The 26,403-nt window shown below is 42.9% G+C and overlaps 1 pseudogene; it reads right to left on the bottom strand.

Moving 5' to 3' along the window:
• Positions 1-5,736: 5,736 nt before the first annotated feature.
• LOC135052520 (5S ribosomal RNA) lies at positions 5,737-5,854 on the bottom strand (annotated as a pseudogene).
• Positions 5,855-26,403: the final 20,549 nt, after the last annotated feature.

Below are 26,403 nucleotides of genomic sequence, written 5' to 3'. Positions count from 1 at the left end.
TCTCCAACCTCCTCTCCCTTCATACTCCCTCCCGCCCCCTATGGTTGACCAAGGACCTTCGCCTCTGCACCGCCCTGGTCACTGCTTCCCATGCTCGAGTTCAAGACTATGTCTGCGCTGCACCTCTTCAGTGGAATGCACTCCCCCGCTCCATTAGATTCTCCCCGACCTTGCAAAGCTTCAAACGGGCACTATAAACCCACCTATTCATCAAAGCATACCCTCCCGACGCATAACCTAGTCCTGAGGCCACTTCTCCATCCCCCTGCCTCATGCCTTGAACATCTCAGCTTTGCTTAAATACTGCCATCAGGCTACCTCCTGCTTGCTTGCACCTCATGTCATCTGTCTGTTGACCCTTCCCACTAGATTGTTAGCTCTTCAGAGCAGGGCCCTCTTTCCTCTTGTTATCAAAGCCCTCTTCTTGACACATTTCACTCACGATGTCCTACTCAGCGACCATCTTTACCCGCTTTTTCTCCTGCTGGTAAAGGCTCATCTCCCCCTATGGCCACCAGCCCCTAGTAGTACGATGGTCACTCCCTCGCCACTTACATCCTAGCTGTATTATGTCTTGAGAAATGTGGTGCTCTTTGTTACCTGTACTCTATTTCTGTTATTTAGTTACTGTAATGCTAAGTTTTGTCTCCCTGTACTGTCCTTTGTACGGCGCTGCGAAACACTTGTGGCGCCTTATAAATAAAATGTAATAACAATAACAAATGCTCAAGATTGCAGAATCACTAAAAAGTTTTAGCTAACCAGTTTATAGAAAACAAAAATAAAATATAACAACATATACCACAACAATAGGACAATATATATCGCTTTGCATATTACACTACTAATAGTTATGAATCAAGCATGCATAAACACTGGGTCGCAGCTTCTAGATTATGGCTACCTTTTCACCATGAGCGTGATTTCTAATCAGATGTCTCCTCCCAATACATTCAGTAGCATCAATTTTACCCTTTCTTATCACTTTCTCCAACTTTAAGTCACTAGTCAGCTGTTCTATAGTAAAGTATACTCAGCACCCTGTAGTACCCTGTATAGTTCAATTCCTATTTCTGACACATTTTGTACAATTTAAGACTTTATCAAAGCATTCTAAGTCTGTGTAAATTTTCCATTTATTATTGCTTAATGATAACATTCCTCCTTTACTTAATTAGAAACCCACTGTTGATATTATATTTTGACAAACACAACACAAATCACTAAAATAAATTAAATTTCATATTATTTAAGAGAAAATCATATTATTTAAGAGAAAAACATATTGAAAGCCAATCTATTGATCTTAGAACTAATTATGAGAAAATGTGAATGCAGCAGGAGATTGGCATAATCACAGACATAATGGGTCCTACACAATTTGCGATCCGCCGCCGAGCTGCCCGATGGCGGATACAGCCGACTGGCAACCCAGCGGCGGGGAAAGGGGGGGGCAGTGATGGGGGAGTGAAGTTTCTTCACTCCACCCGGCTCCATAGCAGTAGATCGTCCATATTGGCCTGCATGCACAAGCGACGGGGCACCAGCGATGATCGAGCATGGGAGCCACGCATCGTTTATCGCTGGTGCCTCCACACTGAAAGATACGAACGGTATCTCGTTCATTGATGAACGAGATCGTTCATATCTTTCAGTATTATCGCCCAGTGTGTAGGGCCCATAAGTTTTTACCTGTTCAACAATCTATGCAATATTAAATAGCCAATAATTATTATTTTAAAATTATTTAAATTTTTCATTTGTCACATTCCCAATTAACGGGTAATCACATACATGGCATTGTCTCTGGGCTTAAAATTCTTTATGTCATCTTGTGTAGGAACAAGCGTTCATGTGTATATATATATATATATATACATATATTTATATACCATATATATATATATAACAAAATATATATCTCATATAAATACAGAGAAATGTTACCTGCTAATGTTTTAAATAAATTACTGTATAACTATTATAAACATTAATATATTTGAGACAGAGATCCACCCAATATCACAAGTCCCAATTGTCTCAAAATAGAAATATAATGTAATTTAGGGAGACCACAGTAATCTTCTTTATGGATCAGCACTCTCCATTGTTTTTGCAGAAAAGTACAGATGAGCCTTAGCCGTTTCTCCGCCTAAATGGAGGTTTAGTCACACCTAGGCGATAGCTTATGTTGCTGAGTCTATGCACAGACAGGCTCGTTGAGGCACGACTACATACTCAGCATGCAATACACATCTCCACCACTGGGTGGCTAATGCTCCACTAATCCAGTACTTTAGTACGAGTAGCAGCAGATTGATCTACAAGCTCTGGCAAATGGTCAGTGATGACTGTAATGTTAATGTACTGTATACTGTACACACAGACCAATGGTCAGATGGAGAGAGTCAATAAAAGAAAAAAATAGTTTATACAGATGCAAACAAACATGTTAAAACACTTGTCCATTGCCATGCTATTGCATGTGAGCATCCAAGACCCGTAGACAAAGCAATACATTAAAATAGTGTATACAGATGCAACTAATGTGTTAGAGCAATAATGTAGTTCATTGACGTTAAAGTATGTATATGTATTGTACAGTATGAGCATCCAAGCACCGTAATGGCATAAACAAAAACCAATGGGAAGTAATCACTGCTTTTCATGATAGATAAACATTTACACAATCTTGTTTATCTATCATAAAGCATTGTGTTTGAGTGGTGAAGTGTGCTGATTCCCATGCTAAGAGTCCTGAGTTTGATTCGAAAAGTATAAATGCATGTTTATTTTTTCCTGAATGTTTTTTTCCCCTGACACTTTAATAATTATTTTTATCTATTGTAATATATCATCACATTCAATAGAAGTGTGCAAACAGGTTTTACATAAATCAGGGTAAATCTGCAGGAGCGTCTCATTCTGCAATCTAAAATACACATGGCAATGAAGTCCCATAGACTGTAGTTCATTGACGTTAGAGAGTCTGTGCTGTACTGTATATGATTGTCCAAGTCCCATAGCACAGCATAAGCAAAACCAATGAGCTGGGATCACTGCTAACATTTACACTTGAGCTTGTGTCTCTATCTAAGTGACTGTAGTTCTCTATCTGATCTTCATTTACATACAGTACTGTATTGTACATTTATTGTAACCTGACCTCCCTCACTGTCTATGAAATGAGCAGGCTACCAGGGGGGAAGAGGGAAGTGGGATGGGGGAGGTGGTGGCTAAATACCAGGGACGTGCGGTGAGCTAAACGGCTCAGGAGGCACTTGCTTGCACCAGATCCAGATTTGCACACAATATATGAGCCAAAGGGTACATCTGGAAATTATACATGGGTACAGCAGTATAAACTCCAGGAAATTTGGTGGGTTTTGATCAAAGATGTGCAGAAAAGATAGCCAGGTGAGGCACTGCCTCCCCTGCCATAGACTTTTTACTCCAGAGTTTTGGCTATAAAAATCATTAGAATAATGCAAAGAAGATATTTCTAACATATTCTTTGCATATTTCATATACTTTATATTGTCAAAACTCTGGCGCAAACGTTAGTATGACAGGAAAGGCTCTGCCTCACCTGCCTCACCCCACCGCACGTCACTGCTAAATACCGTGTTCTGCAGAAATTATTAATTCTCTGTTCTGCAGAAATTATTCATTCATTCACCCTAAAAAATTAACCAATAAATCAATCAATTATAATAGTGTATACAGATACAAGCGAATGGGTAAATCAAAGGTTCTTATGATGTAATGGTAATATAAATAGTGTATACAGATGCAAATCGTGTTAGAGCTACAGCAACAGAACGTGTTAAAACTATGGTCCATTGACGTTAGGGATATACTACTGTATATTGTACAGTATGAGCGTCCAAGTCCCATAGCCCCGCCATAATCACAAACCAATGGGAAGGGATCACTGTGCTTACATTTACTCATGAGCTTATGTACATGTCATGAGTCATCATAGCCAAGTGGTGAAGTTTCCATCTTCCCATGCTTAGAGTCCCAGGTTCGATTCCCAATGTGCAAGTGCATGTTTATTTTTTCCTGACACTTTATTCCATTTTTTATTCTATTGTAATATTCCTTCACATTCCATAGAAGTGTGCACGCAGGTTTTACATAAATCAGGGTAAATCTGCAGGAGCGTCTCCTTCCGCTATCTAAAATACATAGCGGCAATGAGGTCCTGTAGACTGTAGTTCATTGATGTTAGAGTCTGCTGTACTGTATCATCCAAGTCCCATAGCACAGCATAAGCAAAACCAATAAGATGGAATCACTGCTAACATTTACACATGAGCTGGTGTCTCTATCAAAGTGACTGCACTTCTTATCAGCTTCCCATTTACATACTGTATAGTATTGTGATGTCAATTTATTGTAACCTGACCTCCCTCCTTGTCTGTGAAATGAGCATGCTCCCAGGGGAAGGGGAAGGGGGAGGTGGTTTCTAAATACTGTGTTCAAAGACAATACAGTATCTGAAGTGTCTTTGTCTCCCCCTTCTCCTTCCCCCTTCCCTGGGAGCCTGCTCATTTCACAGAGAGTACTGTAGTATTCATCCTCTGTTGTCACCCAAAAAAAATTAACCAATAAATCAATCAATTTAAATAGTGTATACAGACGCAAGCGATCATGTAAAACAAAGGTTCATATGACGTTAGGGTTCTGTAAATTTATATGTAATTCCCATAGAATGAGTGATTAATATAAATAGTGTATAGAGACGCAAATCATGTTACAGCCACAGTTATAGAATGTGTTACAAGCTATGGTCCATTGACATTAGGGATACACTGTATTGTATTGTAGCGTATAAGCGTCCAAATCCCATAGCTGTTACAGCACAATGAAAACCAACGGGAAGTTTGAATATGATTATGCACACAGGAAAAGAACAGTTTCCATAACTACTGTAACTGTCTGCTGTTGCACACAATACTGTACAGTATAAACCAGTTTACTGTACTTGTATTGACATCCTGCATCACGGCCACAAGATGAACAACCTATGACGCGTGGCAGGGATGCGTGGCAGGGACGCACGTCTGGGATGCAAATCTCTGATGCTGTATACTGTATGCTCCATACTGTGGGGAAAATGGCAGCATGCCGTGATAGGCCCCACAGCATGGGAGAGCTGTGACTCCTCGTTTGCTGGCGGGACCGAGCTCTCACCAGCAACAAGGCGAAGCTGAGGGCATACAGGAGGGTCATCAGGGCAATCCTGCATGATTTTAACAGGTCAGAACTGGGAAGAAAGAAGAAGACTCTTTTATGGGTTCACTCTTAGAATAAACAGATAAAGACTGAAATATATAGATTATTTAAAACAGAATATATTTTATTAGTTACGAGTAAAAAATGATTATTTCACTTGGTGTATCCTAGACAAACATGTTGACAAATAAACAAAATGCATTGACAATGAACCCTCATAATCTCCGGTCGCCTTATTGCATTCAGGGTAAATCCAGAGAATGGTGACCAGATGTGAGGGTGTATTAAAAAATATAGATATCAATATTCACAACCCAAACTGGGCCAATATACCAATGGGTATGTTTTGCTGACGATATTCAACAATAATGGGTAAGAATTAAATTTACATCTGCAAGCTATTGTCCTCTATAAGGAAAAAGATGAGATGTGCAAAATGAAAAGAACCGTGAATCTGCTGTCAGCATTAGGCACAGAGTACGCCCATGGCTGGAGATTCTATTAAACCGGGTCTACTAGGCAGTCTCCCATCCAAGTACTGACCCAGCCCAACACTGCTTAGCTTCCAAGATCGGACGGATTCGGGCGTACACAGTGTGGTATGATAGTAGATGCAAAACTGCAGTTAAACTCTGGGATTACTGATAAGAGTTCACATACTACAATATGTGACGAAAAATTTAAGGATGAGAAAAGGCAAAGTAGAAACTATATCAAAGAGATGGGATTTGCTGCCGGCTTTAGGCAAAGGTAGGAATACACCAATGGATCGCCGGTGAGAGTCCAGTAAAAAGAAAAAGAAGATAGGAAAAAGGAGAAAAAGTAGAGTTACAGATTCAAATAAATAGACACTGACTGTGATAGAATGCTGAAAAAAGGGCGAAATGCATCTTCCGGTCACCCTGCCATCTTCTTTCGGACCACGGGTAATGATATCATAACCGCTGAACTTACCCCTTGACCACGAAGGGGGAAGCGGCACCAACATTTATTTAATTGACTGACTATGATCCTTATGGGTATTACTGCACTGCCCTACGAGTGATTTGAGTTAATTAACACTTTGAGGAGCTATCCATCTTTAGTACTGACTAACATGGCGGTATCACTGTGCTTACAGCGTGAATGGGCCCAGTTTGGGTTGTGAATATTGATATCTATATTTTTTAATACACCTTCACATCTGGTCACCATACTCTGGATTTACCCTGAATGCAATAAGGCGACCAGAGATTATGAGGGTTCATTGTCAATGTATTTTGTTTATTTGTCAACAAGTTTGTCTAGGATACACCAAGTGAAATAATCTTTTTTACTTGTACTAATAAAATATATTCTGTTTTAAATAAGCTATATATTTCAGTCTTTATCTGTTTATTCTAAGAGTGCACCCACAAAAGAGTCTTCTTCTTTCTTCCCAGTTCTGTCCTGCATAACTCTGACTCAGGGTGCACCACCAACTAAACATTAACAAAGATTGATTTCCTAACAAATTGTTTATTTGTGGTTATTTCTTCATCATTATTGGTCTTATTATTGATATTTACAATATATTATAATCAGTGCGGTATCCTCCATATTTTTTTATGATTTTAACAGGGGCAGGATGGTGAGGTTACTCCAGAGGTGGAGTGACCTTGTGAGGAGGACCCTCGGACACCTCCAGAATATCCAGAATTGTAAGTACTGTACAGTAGATTACTGTACTTTAAGTTACTGTAATTACAGGTGCTGTATAAAACAGGGTCTGCTGTAGCAGCAGGTATATGGTCTATACAGTACCTGTAGATCTACACTACTATAAAAATGTCTACAGTGAATAGGTCGTCCACTAATGTTCGATATTCATTAGGTCGACAGTGTCGACAGTCAAATGGTAAACAGTGCGCAAAGGTAAACAGGGTCAAAAGGTCGACAGGATCAAAATGTCTGCAGAATCAAAAGGTCAACACATTTTTTTAATTACATATTTCCAACTTTTGCTGCATTTACTATCCTTGTCAAAGACTATTACCATTAGTTACCTTGTTACTGTACTATTACCATTAATAACCAAGCCCAAAGTGTGGCGAGTGTACACATTTCATCAAATTGACTATCCATGTCCCAAACTACTGTACAGTACTGTATCACCATTAGCAAAGTTTTGGCGTGCAAAGCAACCCATCGTGCTTGAAGTGTAGCGAAAGCAAACCCGCGATGGGATGCTTTGCAACAAATTGGGATTAAAAAATGTTTTAGAATATTGAGTGTCAACCTTTTGACCTTGTCGACCCTTTGTCACCCTTTTGACTGTCGACCTTTTACAGTCAACCAAATGACTGTCTATCTTTTTAATATCTATCTTCTGTATTACAACCGTAGCAGCATTACTGTTTGTCTTAATGTACTATAAATGACAGTCAGGTGCTGTATGGTAAGGTCACTGTGTTCTAAGGGGCATTCATGTTGCAGATTGTAATCTAAGGGACATTTGTGTTTCAGAAAGTATTCTAAGGGCATTACTGTGGCAGATTGTATTCTAAGGGCATTACTGTGGCAGATTGTATTTTAAGGGAGATTTGTGTTTCAGATAGTATTGTACAGTAAGTGCATTACTGTAGCAGATTGTATTCTAAGGGCGTTACTGTGGCAGAATTTATTTTAAGGGACATTACTGTGACAGAATTTATTCTACGGGACGTTACTATGGCAGAATTTATTCTAAGGCTCATTACTGTAGCCTAATGTGTTATAAGGTGCATTTCTCTTGCATAACATGTTATAAGGTCCATGACTGTGGCAGATCTCTACTTTGTGATGTAATGTGGATATACTACTGCACTACTGTGACGTACAGTACAGTAACGTGAATAAGGTGCTCTACTGTGTGACACAACGTGAATCAAGGACAGTATTGTGACGTGAATAAACTGCACTACTGTGACATGACGTGAATACTGTAAGATGGATTCAGGTGAGTGCTGCATCATCTGTCATGAAATAAATTTACTGTATACTGTAATGTACAGTACTGAGATGGTTAAGGGTGAGAGGGCTGCATGAGGGCCGCATCTTGATGTGTGTCATAATGTTTATAAGGGCAATGCTAATGTGTGTCACAATGTCTATAAAGGTAGTATTCTGCCTAATGCCCTGGACCTAATGTAATCAGTATACTACTGTACTGTAGATATACTGTAAGTGTACTGTACAGGTATGTCACATTTCAAAATCTGCCCCTTAAATTTTCAACACAGTAAAGTACACTATGTCCTCCTGAGTGATTAGGTGCAGGGTACTAGAATGAACAATTCCATTGATTGTGATGTCATAAAGATGCTGTCAATGTGCTGTACAGTATGCTGCCATTACTGTATACTGTATATCTTTTTTTACAGGGGTGGAAGAACATCGCCGTACAAGGCAGGAAAGGAGCCTCCGCCGAGCTTGTAAGTATTGTCAAATACAGAACAGTACCGTACAATTGTGATTTATTCAGTATTTTCAATGTGCCCCACCCCCTCTGCCCTGACCAGCTCAGATAACTCACCGCAATCTGGACGGGAAGGAGGGTGGGTGGGACACTTCCTGTGAGATCCAGTGGCTAGGAGGTGCAGGGCGGTGGTGAGGACTGGCGGGTGGCTGGCTGCTCAGCGTCACCTATGACTACACATCATGCTGCACAGTGCACTCAGCCGGAGCAAGGGAGAGATGAGCAAGGGGAGCCGGGCAGCATCTCAGCCTCCTGAGGATGCTCAACGCTGGCCAGCATATAAAAACAAGGTTACTGGCCAATCCCAGGACTAAATTCTGGACAATTTTAGGTCAGGATACTGCTTTGCCATGTTCATGTCTGGATACTAGGGAGTGCAAGCAGGGTCAAACTGGCCCACAGGGGTATAGGGAAATCCCCCGGTGGGCCCTACTGCCTGGAAGCCCCACCTCCTCCTCTAGGGAAAAGGTTACAGACTGTGCACTTGAATTATACATTATGTATACTGTATGTTCCATTATAATGCACAGGACTATGGTGTATTTTTTATCATGCATTGCTGTTATTAATCTGCTACATTTACATGCACACACTAGCAATATGGACTGTACAGTATATATATCAAGGACCCCAGCCCATGCAGTCTCTAATGGTTAGGTTAACCAATGTGGTGGCTGGCCACACCCCTATGCATGGGCCACTACCACTACATTTCCACGGTAGGCTCTTCATGCCCCAGTCTGACATTGAGTGCAAGGGGAGGTAAGTTTATCCCTGGGGTAAGAGTGGATTTGTGAGGGGGATACAGGGTTTCAGGATGGTGTGGGAGGGCTGGCAATGCATGAAACAGTCTATGGGCTGTGTGGGGTAGGAAGGAGAGATACTGTACTGCATACTGTACTGTACTTACTGTATACTGTACTGTATGCATATACTGTAGAAAAAATAAATAAAATATACACTGTATACAGTACTGTATATACTGTGCTGTACTGTATATTGTATATATATATATATATATTTATTAACTGTTTCTTACTGTACTGTATATACTGTAGCACAACAAATTCCAATGTGCAAATATATACGGTACTATACTGTACATACTGTATATTTTATATTGTATCATTTATACACTACAGCGTCACTTACGGTACTGTTATTTTTTTTCACACTACCGCCATCTGCCCCCCCACAGCCCCTCCAGGCCCAGGAGGAGGAGGCGCCAGGCCCAAGCTCAGTCGGTAAGCACACTACGCTCCGATTTCTGCCTCGCTTCCTAGTGGTATTGTGTAACGAGAATTCTGGTGCGACTGTCATCGTTACACTACTGTACATGTGTCCTGGAAGATGTAGAAGCATTTTCTCTTTACTTCTTGTATGCTTGTGTTATGCAGACTGCACTCTAATTGGCAAGGGAGCTCTGACATCTTTCTTCAGAGGACATCTTGCAGACCTGTCATTTTCTGCTATTTTGGATACCAATAATTTTAGTGATATGTATTTTAAAAGTTTTCTATGGGTTTAGAGTCAGCGTGATTGTTGCTTTTGTGCATATGATATTGATAGATAGATAGATACTAGATAGATAGATAGATAGATAGATAGATCGATCGATAGATAGATACTAGATAGATATTAGTGATGAGCGGGTTCGGTTCCTCGGAAACCGAACCCCCCCCGAACTTCACCCTTTTTACACGGGTCCGAGGCATACTCGGATTCTCCCGTATGGCTCGGTTAACCCGAGCGCGCCCGAACGTCATCATCCCGCTGTCGGATTCTCGCGAGATTCGGATTCTATATAAGCAGCAGCGCGTCACCGCCATTTTCACTCGTGCATTGGAAATGTTAGGGAGAGGACGTGGCTTGGGCCCTCTCCGTTTATTCATTGTTGATGCAATATTTGTGCTTGCTTAGTTATATCTTAATTGTGGGGACTGGGGAGCAGCTGTATATTAATATAGGAGGAGTACAATGCAGAGTTTTGCTGATCAGTGACCACCAGTTTTATCCGTTCTCTGCCTGAAAAAAACGCTCCTTATCTGTGCTCAGTGTGCTGCATATATCTGTGCTCACACTGCTTAATTGTGGGGACTGGGGAGCAGCTGTATTATATAGCAGGAGTACAGTGCAGAGTTTTGCTGACAGTGACCACCAGTATACGTTGTCTGCCTGAAAAACACTCCATATCTGTGCTCAGTGTGCTGCTTTATTGTGGGGACTGGAGACCACCATTATAATATTATATAGGAGGAGTACAGTGCAGAGTTTTGCTGACCAGTGACCACCAGTATACGTTGTCTGCCTGAAAAACACTCCATATCTGTGCTGCATTGTAGACAGTATATAGTAGGAGTACAGTGCATAATTTTGCTGACCACCACTATATAATATATAGGAGTACGGTACAGAAGGCCACTGCTGTACCTACCGCTGTGTCGTCAAGTATACTATCCATCCATACCTGTGGTGCATTTCAGTTTTGCACAGTTTGCTGACCACCAGTATATAATATATAGCAGTACGGTACAGTAGGCCACTGCTGTACCTACCTCTGTGTCATCAAGTATACTATCCATCCATACCTGTGGTGCATTTCAGTTTTGCACAGTTTGCTGACCACCAGTATATAATATATAGCAGTACGGTACAGTAGGCCACTGCTGTACCTACCTCTGTGTCGTCAAGTATACTATCCATCCATACCTGTGGTGCATTTCAGTTTTGCACAGTTTGCTGACCACCAGTATATAATATATAGCAGTACGGTACAGTAGGCCACTGCTGTACCTACCTCTGTGTCGTCAAGTATACTATCCATCCATACCTGTGGTGCATTTCAGTTTTGCACAGTTTTCTGACCACCAGTATATAATATATAGCAGTACGGTACAGTAGGCCACTGCTGTACCTACCTCTGTGTCGTCAAGTATACTATCCATCCATACCTGTGGTGCATTTCAGTTTTGTGAAGTATATATAGTAGTAGGCCATTGCTATTGATACTGGCATATAATTCCACACATTAAAAAATGGAGAACAAAAATGTGGAGGTTAAAATAGGGAAAGATCAAGATCCACTTCCACCTCATGCTGAAGCTGCTGCCACTAGTCATGGCCGAGACGATGAAATGCCATCAACGTCGTCTGCCAAGGCCGATGCCTAATGTCATAGTAGAGAGCATGTAAAATAAAAAAAAACAAAAGTTCAGTAAAATGACCCAAAAATCAACATTGAAAGTGTCTGATGAGAAGCATAAACTTGCCAATATGCCATTTACGACATGGAGTGGCAAGGAACGGCTGAGGCCCTGGCCTATGTTCATGACTAGTGGTTCAGATTCACATGAGGATGGAAGCACTCATCCTCTCGCTAGAAAAATGAAAAGACTTAAGCTGGCAAAAGCACAGCAAAGAACTGTGTGTTCCTCTAAATCACAAATCCCCAAGGAGAGTCCAATTGTGTCGGTTGCGATGCCTGACCTTCCCAACACTGGACGGGAAGAGCTTGCGCCTTCCACCATTTGCACGCCCCCTGCAAGTGCTGGAAGGAGCACCCGCAGTCCAGTTCCTGATAGTCAAATTGAAGATGTCACTGTTGAAGTACACCAGGATGAGGATATGGGTGTTGCTGGTGCTGGGGAGGAAATTGACAAGGAGGATTCTGAAGGTGAAGTGGTTTGTTTAAGTCAGGCACCCGGGGAGACACCTGTTGTCCATGGGACGAATATGGCCATTGACATGCCTGGTCAAAATACAAAAAAAATCAGCTCTTCGGTGTGGAATTATTTCAACACAAATGCGGACAACAGGTGTCAAGCCGTGTGTTGCCTTTGTCAAGCTGTAATAAGTAGGGGTAAGGACGTTAACCACCTAGGAACATCCTCCCTTATACGTCACCTGAACCGCATTCATCAGAAGTCAGTGACAAGTTCAAAAACTTTGGGTGACAGCGGAAGGAGTCCACTGACAACTAAATCCCTTCCTCTTGTAACCAAGCTCCTGCAAACCACACCACCAACTCCCTCAGTGTCAATTTCCTCCTTACACAGGAAAGCCAATAGTCCTGCAGGCCATGTCACTGGCAAGTCTGACGAGTCCTCTCCTGCCTGGGATTCCTCTGATGCATCCTTGAGTGTAACGCCTACTGCTGCTGGCGCTGCTGTTGTTGCTGCTGGGAGTCGATCGTCATCCCAGAGGGGAAGTCGGAAGACCACTTGTACTACTTCCAGTAAGCAATTGACTGTCCAACAGTCCTTTGCGAGGAAGATGAAATATCACAGCAGTCATCCTGCTGCAAAGCGGATAACTCAGGCCTTGGCAGCCTGGGCGGTGAGAAACGTGGTTCCGGTATCCACCGTTAATTCAGAGGCAACTAGAGACTTGATTGAGGTACTGTTTCCCGGTACCAAATACCATCTAGGTTCCATTTCTCTAGGCAGGCGATACCGAAAATGTACACAGACCTCAGAAAAAGAGTCACCAGTGTCCTAAAAAATGCAGTTGTACCCAATGTCCACTTAACCATGGACATGTGGACAAGTGGAGCAGGGCAGACTCAGGACTATATGACTGTGACAGCCCACTGGGTAGATGTATTGCCTCCCGCAGCAAGAACAGCAGCGGCGGCACCAGTAGCAGCATCTCGCAAACGCCAACTCGCTCCTAGGCAGGCTACGCTTTGTATCATCGCTTTCCATAAGAGGCACACAGCTGACAACCTCTTACGGAAACTGAGGAACATCATCACAGAATGGCTTACCCCAATTGGACTCTCCTGGGGATTTGTGACATCGGACAACGCCACCAATATTGTGCGTGCATTACATCTGGGCAAATTCCAGCACATCCCATGTTTTGCACATACATTGAATTTGGTGGTGCATAATTATTTAAAAAATGATAGGGGTGTGCAAGAGATGCTGTAGGTGGCCCGAAGAATTGCGGGCCACTTTCGGCATTCAGCCACCGCGTACAGTAGACTGGAGCACCACCAAACATTCCTGAACCTGCCCTGCCATCATCTGAAGCAAGAGGTGGTAACGAGGTGGAATTCAACCCTCTATATGCTTCAGAGAATGGAGGAGCAGCAAAAGGCCATTCAAGCCTATACATCTGCCCACGACATAGGCAAAGGAGGGGGAATGCACCTGACTCAAGCGCAGTGGAGAATGATTTCAACGTTGTGCAAGATTCTGCAACCCTTTGAACTTGCCACACGTGAAGTCAGTTCAGACACTGCCAGCCTGAGTCAGGTCATTCCCCTCATCAGGCTTTTGCAGAAGAAGCTGGAGACATTGAAGGAGGAGCTAAAACAGAGCGATTCCGCTAGGCATGTGGGACTTGTGGATGGAACCCTTAATTCGCTTAACCAGGATTCACGGGTGGTCAATCTGTTGAAATCAGAGCACTACATTTTGGCCACCGTGCTCGATCCTAGATTTAAAACCTACGTTGTATCTCTCTTTCCGGCAGACACAAGTCTGCAGAGGTTCAAAGACCTGCTGGTGAGAAAATTGTCAAGTCAAGCGGAACGTGACCCGTCAACATCTCCTCCTTCACATTCTCCCGCAACTGGGGGTGCGAGGAAAAGGCTAAGAATTCCGAGCCCACCCGCTGGCGGTGATGCAGGGCAGTCTGGAGCGAGTGCTGACATCTGGTCCGGACTGAAGGACCTGCCAACGATTACTGACATGTCGTCTACTGTCACTGCATATGATTCTGTCACCATTGAAAGAATGGTGGAGGATTACATGAGTGACCGCATCCAAGTAGGCACGTCAGACAGTCCGTACGTATACTGGCAGGAAAAAGAGGCAATTTGGAGGCCCTTGCACAAACTGACTTTATTCTACCTAAGTTGCCCTCCCTCCAGTGTGTACTCCGAAAGAGTGTTTAGTGCAGCCGCTCACCTTGTCAGCAATCGGCGTACGAGGTTACTTCCAGAAAATGTGGAGAAGATGATGTTCATCAAAATGAATTATAATCAATTCCTCCGTGGAGACATTCACCAGCAGCAATTGCCTCCAGAAAGTACACAGGGACCTGAGATGGTGGATTCCAGTGGGGACGAATTAATAATCTGTGAGGAGGGCAATGTACACAGTGAAAGGGGTGAGGAATCGGAGGATGATGATGAGGTGGACATCTTGCCTCTGTAGAGCCAATTTGTGCAAGGAGAGATTGATTGCTTATTTTTTTGGTGGGGGCCCAAACCAACGGGTGGTCTTCTGTATGCCGGCGGTCGGGCTCCCGGCGCTCAGTATACCGGCGCCGGGAGCCCGACAGCCGGCATACCGACACTTATTTTCCCTCGTGGGGGTCCACGACCCCCATAGAGGGAGAATAAAATAGTGTGGCGCGCGTAGCGCGCCACCGTGCCCGTAGCGTGGCGAGCGCAGCGAGCCCGCAAGGGGCTCATTTGCGCTCGCCACACTGTCGGTAAGCCGGCGGTCGGGCTCCCGGCGCCGGTATGCTGGTCGCCGGGAGCCCGACCGCCGGCCAGCCGTAGTGAACCCCAAACCAACCAGTCATTTCAGTCACAGTCGTGTGGCAGACACTGTCGCTGAAATGATGGGTTCGTTAAAGTGTGCATGTCCTGTTTATACAACATAAGGGTGGGTGGGAGGGCCCAAGGACAATTCCATCTTGCACCTCTTTTTTCTTTCATTTTTCTTTGCATCATGTGCTGTTTGGGGACAATTTTTTTGAAGTGCCATCCTGCCTGACACTGCAGTGCCACTCCTAGATGGGCCAGGTGTTTGTGTCGGCCACTTGTGTCGCTTAGCTTAGTCACACAGCAACCTTGGTGCGCCTCTTTTTTTCTTTGCATCATGTGCTATTTGGGGACAATTTTTTGAAGTGCCATCCTGCCTGACACTGCAGTGCCACTCCTAGATGGGCCAGGTGTTTGTGTCGGCCACTTGTGTCGCTTAGCTTAGTCACACAGCGACCTTGGTGCACCTCTTTTATTCTTTGCATCATGTGCTGTTTGGGGACTATTTTTTTGAAGTGCCATCCTGCCTGACACTGCAGTGCCACTCCTAGATGGGCCAGGTGTTTGTGTCGGCCACTTGTGTTGATTAGCTTAGTCACACAGCGACCTTGGTGCGCCTCTTTTTTTCTTTGCATCATGTGCTGTTTGGGGACTATTTTTTTGAAGTGCCATCCTGCCTGACACTGCAGTGCCACTCCTAGATGGGCCAGGTGTTTGTGTCGGCCACTTGTGTCGCTTAGCTTAGTCACACAGCGACCTTGGTGTGCCTCTTTTTATCTTTGCATCATGTGCTGTTTGGGGACTATTTTTTTGAAGTGCCATCCTGCCTGACACTGCAGTGCCACTCCTAGATGGGCCAGGTGTTTGTGTCGGCCACTTGTGTCGCTTAGCTTAGCCATCCAGCGACCTCGGTGCAATTTTTAGGACTAAAAATAATATTGTGAGGTGTGAGGTGTCCAGAATAGACTGAAAATGAGTGTAAATTATGGTTATTGAGGTTAATAATACTATGGGATCAAAATGACCCCCACATTCTATGATTTAAGCTGTTTTTGAGGGTTTTTTGTAAAAAAAACACCCGAATCCAAAACACACCCGAATCCGACAAAAAAGTTTCAGGGAGGTTTTGCCAAAACGCGTCCGAATCCAAAACACGGCCGCGGAACCGAATCCAAAACCAAAACACAAAACCCGAAAAATGTCCGGTGCACATCACTAAAGATATATACACTGTTACTGTCATATTACAACATTAACCTTAACCTCTTTGTGGCAGAGACATTAAAGCCAGACACCATTATATCATTTACTTGCACTGCATAGTTCATATCTAATAACACAAATATTTAGTATTTTAATAATACAAATATTTAGTATTTTAATAACACAAATATTTAGTATTTTAGAACTATTTATTTCAGTCCTGTACTAAACACCACCCTTCTGTTTAAGGTCTTACTAATCTGTAATAAATTGCATATTTTCTGGTCCAATCAAACAAATACCTCACCCACAATATAATGTAGTGTAGCTATTATTTATGAGCAGGGAAATTCAAAACCTTGAGCTCCAGGATATATTATATGCCAGAGTTAGGAAAATGCAATGATCTACAGAACTTCACACATACATCTCTAGGGGTGTTCTTACTGATGCATAGAAAGTCAAAGTGCTATTACTAGTGCTTAGAGATAATTCATAGCAATACGTTCATCAGATTGTTATAATGTATGACGGCTGTGCTGACCACCTACCTTAGTACTGTTGCAGCAGTGTATTTTACATAGCTGTTGGCTGAGTGTAATGTAACATTTAACTATATGAAGTGACAAAATCTAATTTTATTAGATGGAAAAAAAACTGTTCTACTGTACGTTTATGTAAAAACACTTCAGCAGAAAGCAAAATAATATGTTATTGACACATTATGCCGTAAAGGCACAGGGTATTGTCACATCTCAGTTAAGTAAAGTACAAAAACAACAAACAAAAAATTAGTTTCATGTAAAGTAAACCTTAAATAGCAATATATCATCTGAACAAAAAGCTAATTGTATCTCACCATCCCAACGCTGGGATCCCGGCCACAGAATGCCAGCAGGGGGGAAGGGGGAGGGGGGCGTGGCCGGGGGCGACCATAGCAATATTGGCGTTTCTATAATGGGTGCAGTGTGTGCGGTCCAGGGGGAGCCCACACCGCATACACTGCACCCTTTTCTCCTATACTTACCTTTCCAGAGTCCATCGCTGACCATGTGTGGGCCCCCTCCTCTCCCGTAGCCGTCGCGCTGCTGCTAGCACACTGACCACTAGAGACTCTGGCAAAGAGCCAGAGTCTACAGCGCATGTGCAGGACTCCAAAAAATGGCGCAGCTGCAATTTTTTTGAGTCCTGCGCATGCGCTGTAGACTCTGGCACTGTGCCAGAGTCTACAGCGCTCAGAACACTAGCAGCGGTGCGACGGCTACGGGAGAGGAGGGGGCCCACACACGGAGTCTGCACATGAGTCCCCTCCTCTCTAGAGACGCCCCTGCGTAGCAAGCTGTGATTGCCACACTGCAGGCTCGGTGGTGACCTGTGGTTATGGTTGTCGTGGACTGTGCACTTCAATTATACATATGTTACATTATACTGCACAGGAATATGATGTATTTTCTACAGTGCATTGCTGTTATTAATCTGGTAAATTATCATGCATATGGTATTCCTAGTTGAAAAAACAGAGCTTTTTAGCTATTTTTAGGGCGAATAGAGATTCATCCTATGCAATAGCAGGGCTGGATTTTTGCCTAAGTGAAAAATGCCGGCACTGGCGAAAAACACGTTGATCGGCGAATTCACTCCCGACCCACATGTTTTGATGAATCTGCAAGCATTTTTCGCCGGTTTTTGGGGCCATTTTCGCCAATGTCAATTCGCCTACAAAACAAAGGTGAAATGGAATGGGCGAAAATGTAGCTAGGCAAAAAAATGGAGCTAATTGCATACTAGAATTTACTATCCATATATATATATATAAAAAGTCCAATGGAGCCCGGCACTCCAAATACCCCTGTTGCAAATTGCTGAGGTGCCCTCCGAGTGATGAACAATCACAATGCAGAAATGGTATGGTGACGGCGGCACTCATCAGACTCCGTAACCATCAATTAAAACTGTGTCAGTTTATTCAGCATAATAGCCGACATGTTTCGGGGATGTACCCCGTCCCCGGGGCCAGACAGAAGTGAGATACATTAAACCAAACCAACATATATACATGACTTAAGTGGACATAAATGGCTAATCATACTCACTTGCTCAACGCCGCGTCCACACGCCTGTATGCTGCTTCCACTTCCGCATCGCAGCCCAATGACCTCAGGATGCGTCCAGCTGCACAGCCGTCACCACGGAAACTGCTTCCTCCCCTCTCCAGCAGTGCCTACAGGAACTCCGGGCGTCCCCAGACCACCAACAACTGATGGCACCCATGGATCTGTTAACAATACAAACAATGTGAACCACACAGAATACATAAATATGTATAAAACATACAAATAAATAAAAATAGCATGGATCAGTGGAAAAACCTAATCTAATGGGCAGGACCATACCTAAGGAACAAAGTCCCTGGATAATTACGTTATGACTACATTCAATAAATATTATGAGGTCTAATTGACCTTCAGTATTAGCTAAATCACCTAATTAGAAATTCATATATTACCATAAATGATTTACAAAAAACAGTGTAAGCCTAAGTTTTCATTAAGCCCCCATGGGGAGACTGTGCCCAGTGTATAGATCCATCTGGCTTCTCTTTGCCACAGGGTTTTAGCCCTATTACCACCTCTTAAAGAGAGTGGTACATGATCAATCAAAATGGCTCTGATGCTGGCTATTCCATGTTTGGCAATTAGGCAGTGACGCGCAAATGGTTGCTCACTAGAGCCTTTCTCATGCGCTTTTTTACGGTGCAGTGCCATCCTCTTATGAAATTTTCCTATGGTCTTGCCCACATAGGCAAGACCACACGGACAAGTGAGAAGATAAACTACATGCGTAGTTGTTAGTGATGTGCACCGGAAATTTTTCGGGTTTTGTGTTTTGGTTTTGGATTCGGTTCCGAGGCCGTGTTTTGGATTCGGACGCATTTTGGCAAAACCTCCCTGAAAATTTTTTGTCGGATTCGGGTGTGTTTTGGATTCGGGTGTTTTTATACAAAAAAAACTCAAAAACAGCTTAAATCATAGAATTTGGGGGTCATTTTGATCCCATAGTATTATTAACCTCAATAACCATAATTTCCACTCATTTTCAGTCTATTCTGAACACCTCACACCTTACACCTCACAATAATATTTTTAGTCCTAAAATTTGCACCGCGGTCTCTGGATGACTAAGTGAAGCGACCCAAGTGGCCAACACAAACACCTGGCCCATCAAGGAGTGGCACTGCAGTGTCAGACAGGATGGCACTTCAAAAAAATAGTCCCCAAACAGCACATGATGCAAAGAAAAAAAGAGGTGCAATGAGGTAGCTGTGTGACTAAGCTAAGCGACCCAAGTGGCCGACACAAAGACCTGGCCCATCTAGGAGTGGCACTGCAGTGTCAGACAGGATGGCAGATTTAAAAAATAGTCCCCAACAGCACATGATGCAAAAAAAAAAAAGAGGTGCACCAAGGTCGCTGGATGTCTAAGCTAAGCGACACAAGTGGCCGACACAAACACCTGGCCCATCTAGGAGTGGCACTGCAGTGTCAGGCAGGATGGCACTTCCAAAAAATAGTCCCCAAACAGCACATGATGCAAAGAAAAATGCAAGAAAAAAAGAGGTGCAAGATGGAATTGTCCTTGGGCCCTCCAACCCACCCATATGTTGTATAAACAGGACATGCACACTTTAACGAACCCATCATTTCAGCGACAGGGTCTGCCACACGACTGTGACTGAAATGACTTGTTGGTTTGGGTCCCAACAAAAAAGAAGCAATCAATCTCTCCTTGCACAAACTGGCTCTATATACTGGTGGTCAGCAAACTGTGCAAAACTGAAATGCACCACAGGTATGGATGGATAGTATACTTGACGACACAGAGGTAGGTAGAGCAGTGGCCTACTGTACCGTACTGCAATATATTATATACTGGTGGACAGCAAACTGTGCAAAATTGAAATGCACCACAGGTATGGATGGATACTAGTATACTTGACGACACAGAGGTAGGTAGAGCAGTGGCCTACTGTACCGTACTGCTATATATTATATACTGGTGGACAGCAAACTGTGCAAAACTGAAATGCACCACAGGTATGGATGGATACTAGTATTCTTGACGACACAGAGGTAGGTAGAGCAGTGGCCTACTGTACCGTACTGCTATATAGTATATATTGGTGGTCAGCAAACTGTGCAAAACTGAAATGCACCACAGGTATGGATGGATAGTATACTTGACGACACAGAGGTAGGTAGAGCAGTGGCCTTCTGTACCGTACTGCTATATAGTATATACTGGTGGTCAGCAAACTGTGCAAAACTGAAATGCACCACAGGTATGGATGGATAGTTTACTTGACGACACAGAGGTAGGTAGAGCAGTGGACTACTGTACCGTACTGCTATATATATAGTTATACTGGTGGTCAGCAAAATTCTGCACTGTCCTCCTACTATATACTACAATGCAGCACAGATATGGAGCGTTTTTCAGGCAGAGAACATATAATACTGGTGGTCACTGGTCAGCAAAACTCTGCACTGTCCTCCTACTATATAATACTGCTGGTCCCCAGTCCCCACAATAAAGCAATTAGCACACTGAGCACAGATATTTGCAGCACACTGAGCACAGTCAGATATGGAGCGTTTTCAGGCAGAGAACGTAGATATTTGCACTTGCAGCACACTGAGCACAGATATTTGCAGCACACTGAGCACAGATATTTGCAGCCCACTGAACATAGAAACTGAGAGGACACCAGCCACGTCCTCTCACGATCATCTCCAATGCACAAGTGAAAAATGGCGGCGACGCGCGGCTCCTTATATAGAATACGAATCTCGCGAGAATCCGACCGCAGGATGATGACGTTCGGGCACGCTCGGGTTAACCGAGCAAGGCGGGAGGATCCGAGTCTGCCTCGGACCCGTGTAAAATGGGTGAAGTTCAGGGGGGTTCGGATCCCGAGGATCCGAACCCGCTCATCACTAGTAGTTGTACATGTCATTGTATGTGTAATATTCAGTTTTTTGCCTGAATGTGACACAAATCCGTGACAAAATTTGCAAAAAGGAAATAAGAGCGGCTAAAGTAGAAACTGAAAAACTAGTAGCAAAGGAAAGCAAAGCGAATCCCAAAAAATTCTTTAAATACATTAATAGCAAGAGATTAAATAAGGAGAGTATAGGCCCTTTAAAAGACAAGTTGGTAGTCTTAAGCAAAAATGATAATGACATAGCGGACACACTAAATGAGTTTTTTTCAACAGTATTCACTCGTGAGGACCCAATTCAGGGACTAACGCACAATCTCAATAATGAGAATATCCCACTGATAGGTACTTATTTAAGCGAGGAAGTAGTCTGTGACCGATTAAAACATTTAAAGATTAATAAATCACCAGGGCCCGATGGTATTCATCCAAGGGTTCTAATGGAGCTTCACTCTGAACTGGCAAAACCGCTATCTTTGATCTTTAAGGATTCAGTTATATCAGGTATGGTTCCCAAAGACTGGCGTATAGCGGTAGTAGTGCCTATATTCAAAAAGGGAAGTAAAGCTGAACCAGGTAATTATAGACCAGTTAGTCTTACATCTATAGTGGGGAAAGAATTGAAAGGTATTCTAAGAGATAGTATTCAGAAGTTCCTTGAAACCAATAAAGTCATTAAAAGGAATCAACATGGGTTTATGAAGGACAGATCCTGTCAAACCAACTTACTTGGCTTTTATGAAACAGTAAGCGCAAACCTAGATCAGGGTAAAGACGTAGATGTAATCTTTTTAGACTTTGCCAAAGCGTTCGATACTGTACCACACATGAGACTTATCCACAAGCTACAAGAATCAGAGCTAGGAAGCACAATATGCACTTGTGTCAAAAACTGGTTAGATAATAGGAAGCAGCGCGTTGTGGTTAATGGATCTTTTTCAACTTGGACTGAAGTGCTAAGTGGTGTGCCACAAGGCTCAGTATTAGGACCGCTATTGTTCAATATTTTCATTAACGACCTAACAGAAGGTCTAGAGAGCATGGTGTCAATTTTTGCAGATGATTCCAAATTGTGTAAGGCTATAAATACAGAGGAGGATGCCGAGTCTCTTCAGAACGACTTAGGTAAATTAGAAGCATGGGCAACCAAATGGAGAATGCGCTTCAACACAGACAAGTGTAAGGTAATGCACTGTGGTAACAAGAACATAAATTACACCTACCTACTAAATGGGGTAAAATTAGGGGTTTCTGTACTGGAAAAGGACTTAGGTGTCCTCATAGATAGCAAGCTAAGCAGTAGTACCCAAAGTAGGACTGCAGCAAAGAAGGCTAATAAGATATTAGCATGCATAAAACGGGGTATTGATGCTAGGGACGAGAGTATTATACTCCCATTATATAAATCACTAGTGAGGCCACACCTTGAATACTGTGTACAATTCTGGGCACCGTACTACAAGAAGGATATCCTGGAGCTTGAAAAGGTACAGAGGAGGGCGACCAAACTAATTAAGGGCATGGAGACAATGGAATACAAGGAAAGGCTTGAAAGACTTGGCATGTTTACATTGGAAAAGCGGAGACTGAGAGGGGATATGATCAACATCTACAAATATATAAGGGGACAATACACAGAGCTTGCGCGGGACCTGTTTTTGGTTAGATCAACACAGAGGACTCGTGGACACGCGCTCAGGTTAGAGGAGAGGAGATTCCGCACAATACGATGTAAAGGCTTTTTCACGGTAAGGACAATACATGTTTGGAATTCCCTGCCCGATGGAGTTGTAATGGCGGAATCTGTCAACACCTTTAAGAATGGGTTAGATAAATTCCTAATGGATAAGGATATCCAGGGGTATGGTGCATAGTCATGCATTATAGTTACTATAAATAGGGATAAAATGTAACGGCTGACAGCAGCATCAGTCAGAAATTTTAGTCAAATCATCATGCATAGGAGACCACAAATAGGTTGAACTCGATGTTAGAGGAGAGGAGATTCCGCACAATACGACGTGAAGGCTTTTTCACGGTAAGGACAATACATGTTTGGAATTCCCTGCCCGAGGGAGTTGTAATGGCGGAATCTGTCAACACCTTTAAGAATGGGTTAGATAAATTCCTAATGGATAAGGATATCCAGGGGTATGGTGCATAGTCATGCATTATAGTTACTATAAATAGGGATAAAATGTAACGGCTGACAGCAGCATCAGTCAGAAATTTTAGTCAAATCATCATGCATAGGAGACCACAAATAGGTTAAACTCGATGGACAATTGTCTTTTTTCAACCTCAGATACTATGTTACATCCAACCTGGTCACCAATATTGTGACCCCTAGTATAAGATCATGCCGAGTTATACTAGGGTTCACAATATTGGTGACCATGGCATGAAATTGGATGTCATGGATATGGTTAAAAAAACCCAGACACATTTCCTGAGACAAAAAAACAGGTTGCTTTCGATGCCTGGGCTGTGCTACTTGTAACACCCTCATAACGGGTACCACATTCAGGCAAAAAACTGAATATCATACATAGAATGACATGCACAACTACGAATGTAGTTCATCTTCTCACTTGTCCCTGTGGTCTTGCCTATATGGGCAAGACCATAAGACAATTTCATGAGAGGATGGCCCTGCACCGTAGTGCAATTAAAAAAGCGCATGAGAAAGGCTCTAGTGAGCAACTATTTGTGCGTCACAGCCTAATTGCCAAACATGGAATAGCAGCATCAAAGCCATTTTGATTGATCATGTACCACTCTCTTTAAGACGTGGTAATAGGGCTAAAACCCTATGGCAAAGAGAAGCCAGATGGCTCTATACACTGGGCACACTCTCCCGAGGGGGGCTTAATGAAAACTTAGGCTTACACTGTTTTTTGTAAATCATTTATGGTAATATATGAATTTCGAATTAGGTGATTTAGCTAATACTGACCGGTCAGTTAGACCTCATAATATTTATTGGATGTAGTCATAACGTAATTATCCAGGGACTTTATTCCTTGGGTATGGTCCTGCCCATTAGATTAGGTTTTTCCACTGATCCATGCTATTTTAATTTATTTGTATGTTTTATACATATTTATGTATTCTGTGTGGTTCACATTGTTTGTATTGTTAACAGATCTATGGGTGCCGTCGGTTGTTTGTGTTCCAGGTTTCCATTGTGAAGTTCCTTCTGCACGCAGCGCCCACATGTCGCTTAGCGGCGACATGGATGCAGGCGCAGAGCTGTGACAGACGGTAGCGATCTGGGCCACTCGGAGTTCCCGTGGGCACTGCTGGAGAGGGGAGGAAGCGGTTCCCATGGTGATGGCTGTGCAGCTGGACGCATCCTGAGGTCATTGGGCTGCGACGCGGAAGTGGAAGCAGCATACAGGCTTGCGTACACGGGGTTGAGCAAGTGAGTATGATTAGCCATTTATGTCCACTTAAGTCATGTATATATGTTGGTTTGGTTTAATGTGTCTCACTTCTGTCTGGCCCTGAGGACGGGGTACATCCCCGAAACATGCTGAATAAACTGACACAGCTTTAATTGATGGTTACTGAGTCTGATGTGTGCCGTCGTCACACCATACCATATAATTATATATATATATATACATTTATCTAGGGGCCCATACCATACATACTTTGATGGTTAGCCAAGCCTCTGCTCGCTTGCTACAGTACATTCCTAAGAATGGGCCCCTAAAATTACATTCCCCCGGTGGGCCCCTCTGTCCCAGTTCGACACTGCACACGAGTGGTAATAGTCCCTGCTGGTCGGCATGCTATCTGTCGGTATTGTGAGGGGCGGGATGTAGTGGGTGGTAATGTGACATAACTACATCATTCTTAAAATATTTACAAAGTCTCATCACTGAGATACATACAGTAAATAGACTATGTTATAAATTCAGTTATTGTCAACTACCCAAATTGTACAGTATCTTGTTATTTGTTTTCTATCAGTAACTTTTAAGATTGTAAGGTCAGTATTTATAGTGAGATTTATTATCTCTGAATTCAACACTTGAACCTAAGCTACATGCTTTAAACACTTATTATAAAGTATGGCATATGGTAAGACTGCAGCCAAAATTCATGAAACTAGACAGCCATGTCATATGGGAATCTTTTAGTTGAAGTAAGACCTAATGGGTGCAAGAGGTGGAGAAGGGAATCTGGCAGTGTTACAACCAGAGTTGGGATATGTAGGAAACAATTATGAGATGGCAGATAATTAAATCATTTTTGTTAAGAGAGGTAAGGGGTTTTGGATGGTACACCAATGGTGTTTGTAATCAAAATGGCTCCAAATAAACCTTGTAGCTTCATTATTTCACTTATAATGGCTGGTTGAAGCCTATGGAGAAAATAATGTAGTGTATCGTTTGGAACTTTAGCTTCCAAGTACAAAGGGGAGAAAAGGAGGCCAAAGGAAAATGACAGAGAATCCCAGTACATACTGTATCACTTCTTGGTATGTACTAAAGGGATTTCTCTGCCTTCTTCCTGCCATTACTAACAGCATTCTAGATTATCGTGCTGCCACAGGCTCCTATGGCAACACTAAGTGACCCAGCCATTACTCAGGAGAGTGATCACTTACCGTCACATGTCTGCTCCAGAATCAGCTACCTCACCTCTAGCTGCCAGTAACTGCCTAACCTCACATGAAGAAATGGGAAGTAAGCTCTCTATCACTTCGGCCAGTTGTCAATAAAGTTTTTAAAAAAGATGTCTCACTGGCTTGGGAGAGATAGTCCACAGTTTCTGCTGCCTGCTGACAGTGCAGAGGGTGTTAGTAAACGTTTACATTCCTCAGTGGGTGCTATTTTATGATACCAGCGCGTTAGAAACCTCATGCCTCACAGCGATAACAGGTGAAGCAGGAGCTCTTTTTTTCTCACAGTAAGTGAAGTCATGGTACATGGAGCCCCTTGTTTTATCATCCAATTTTTTTTATATCTAAAATCA

The sequence above is a fragment of the Pseudophryne corroboree genome, chromosome 2, assembly GCF_028390025.1.
Source record: "Pseudophryne corroboree isolate aPseCor3 chromosome 2, aPseCor3.hap2, whole genome shotgun sequence".
In the NCBI taxonomy this organism is placed as follows: Eukaryota; Metazoa; Chordata; class Amphibia; order Anura; family Myobatrachidae; genus Pseudophryne; species Pseudophryne corroboree.
Note: the sequence above shows the minus strand (reverse complement) of the source record. Positions and strands in the feature narration are given on the sequence as shown.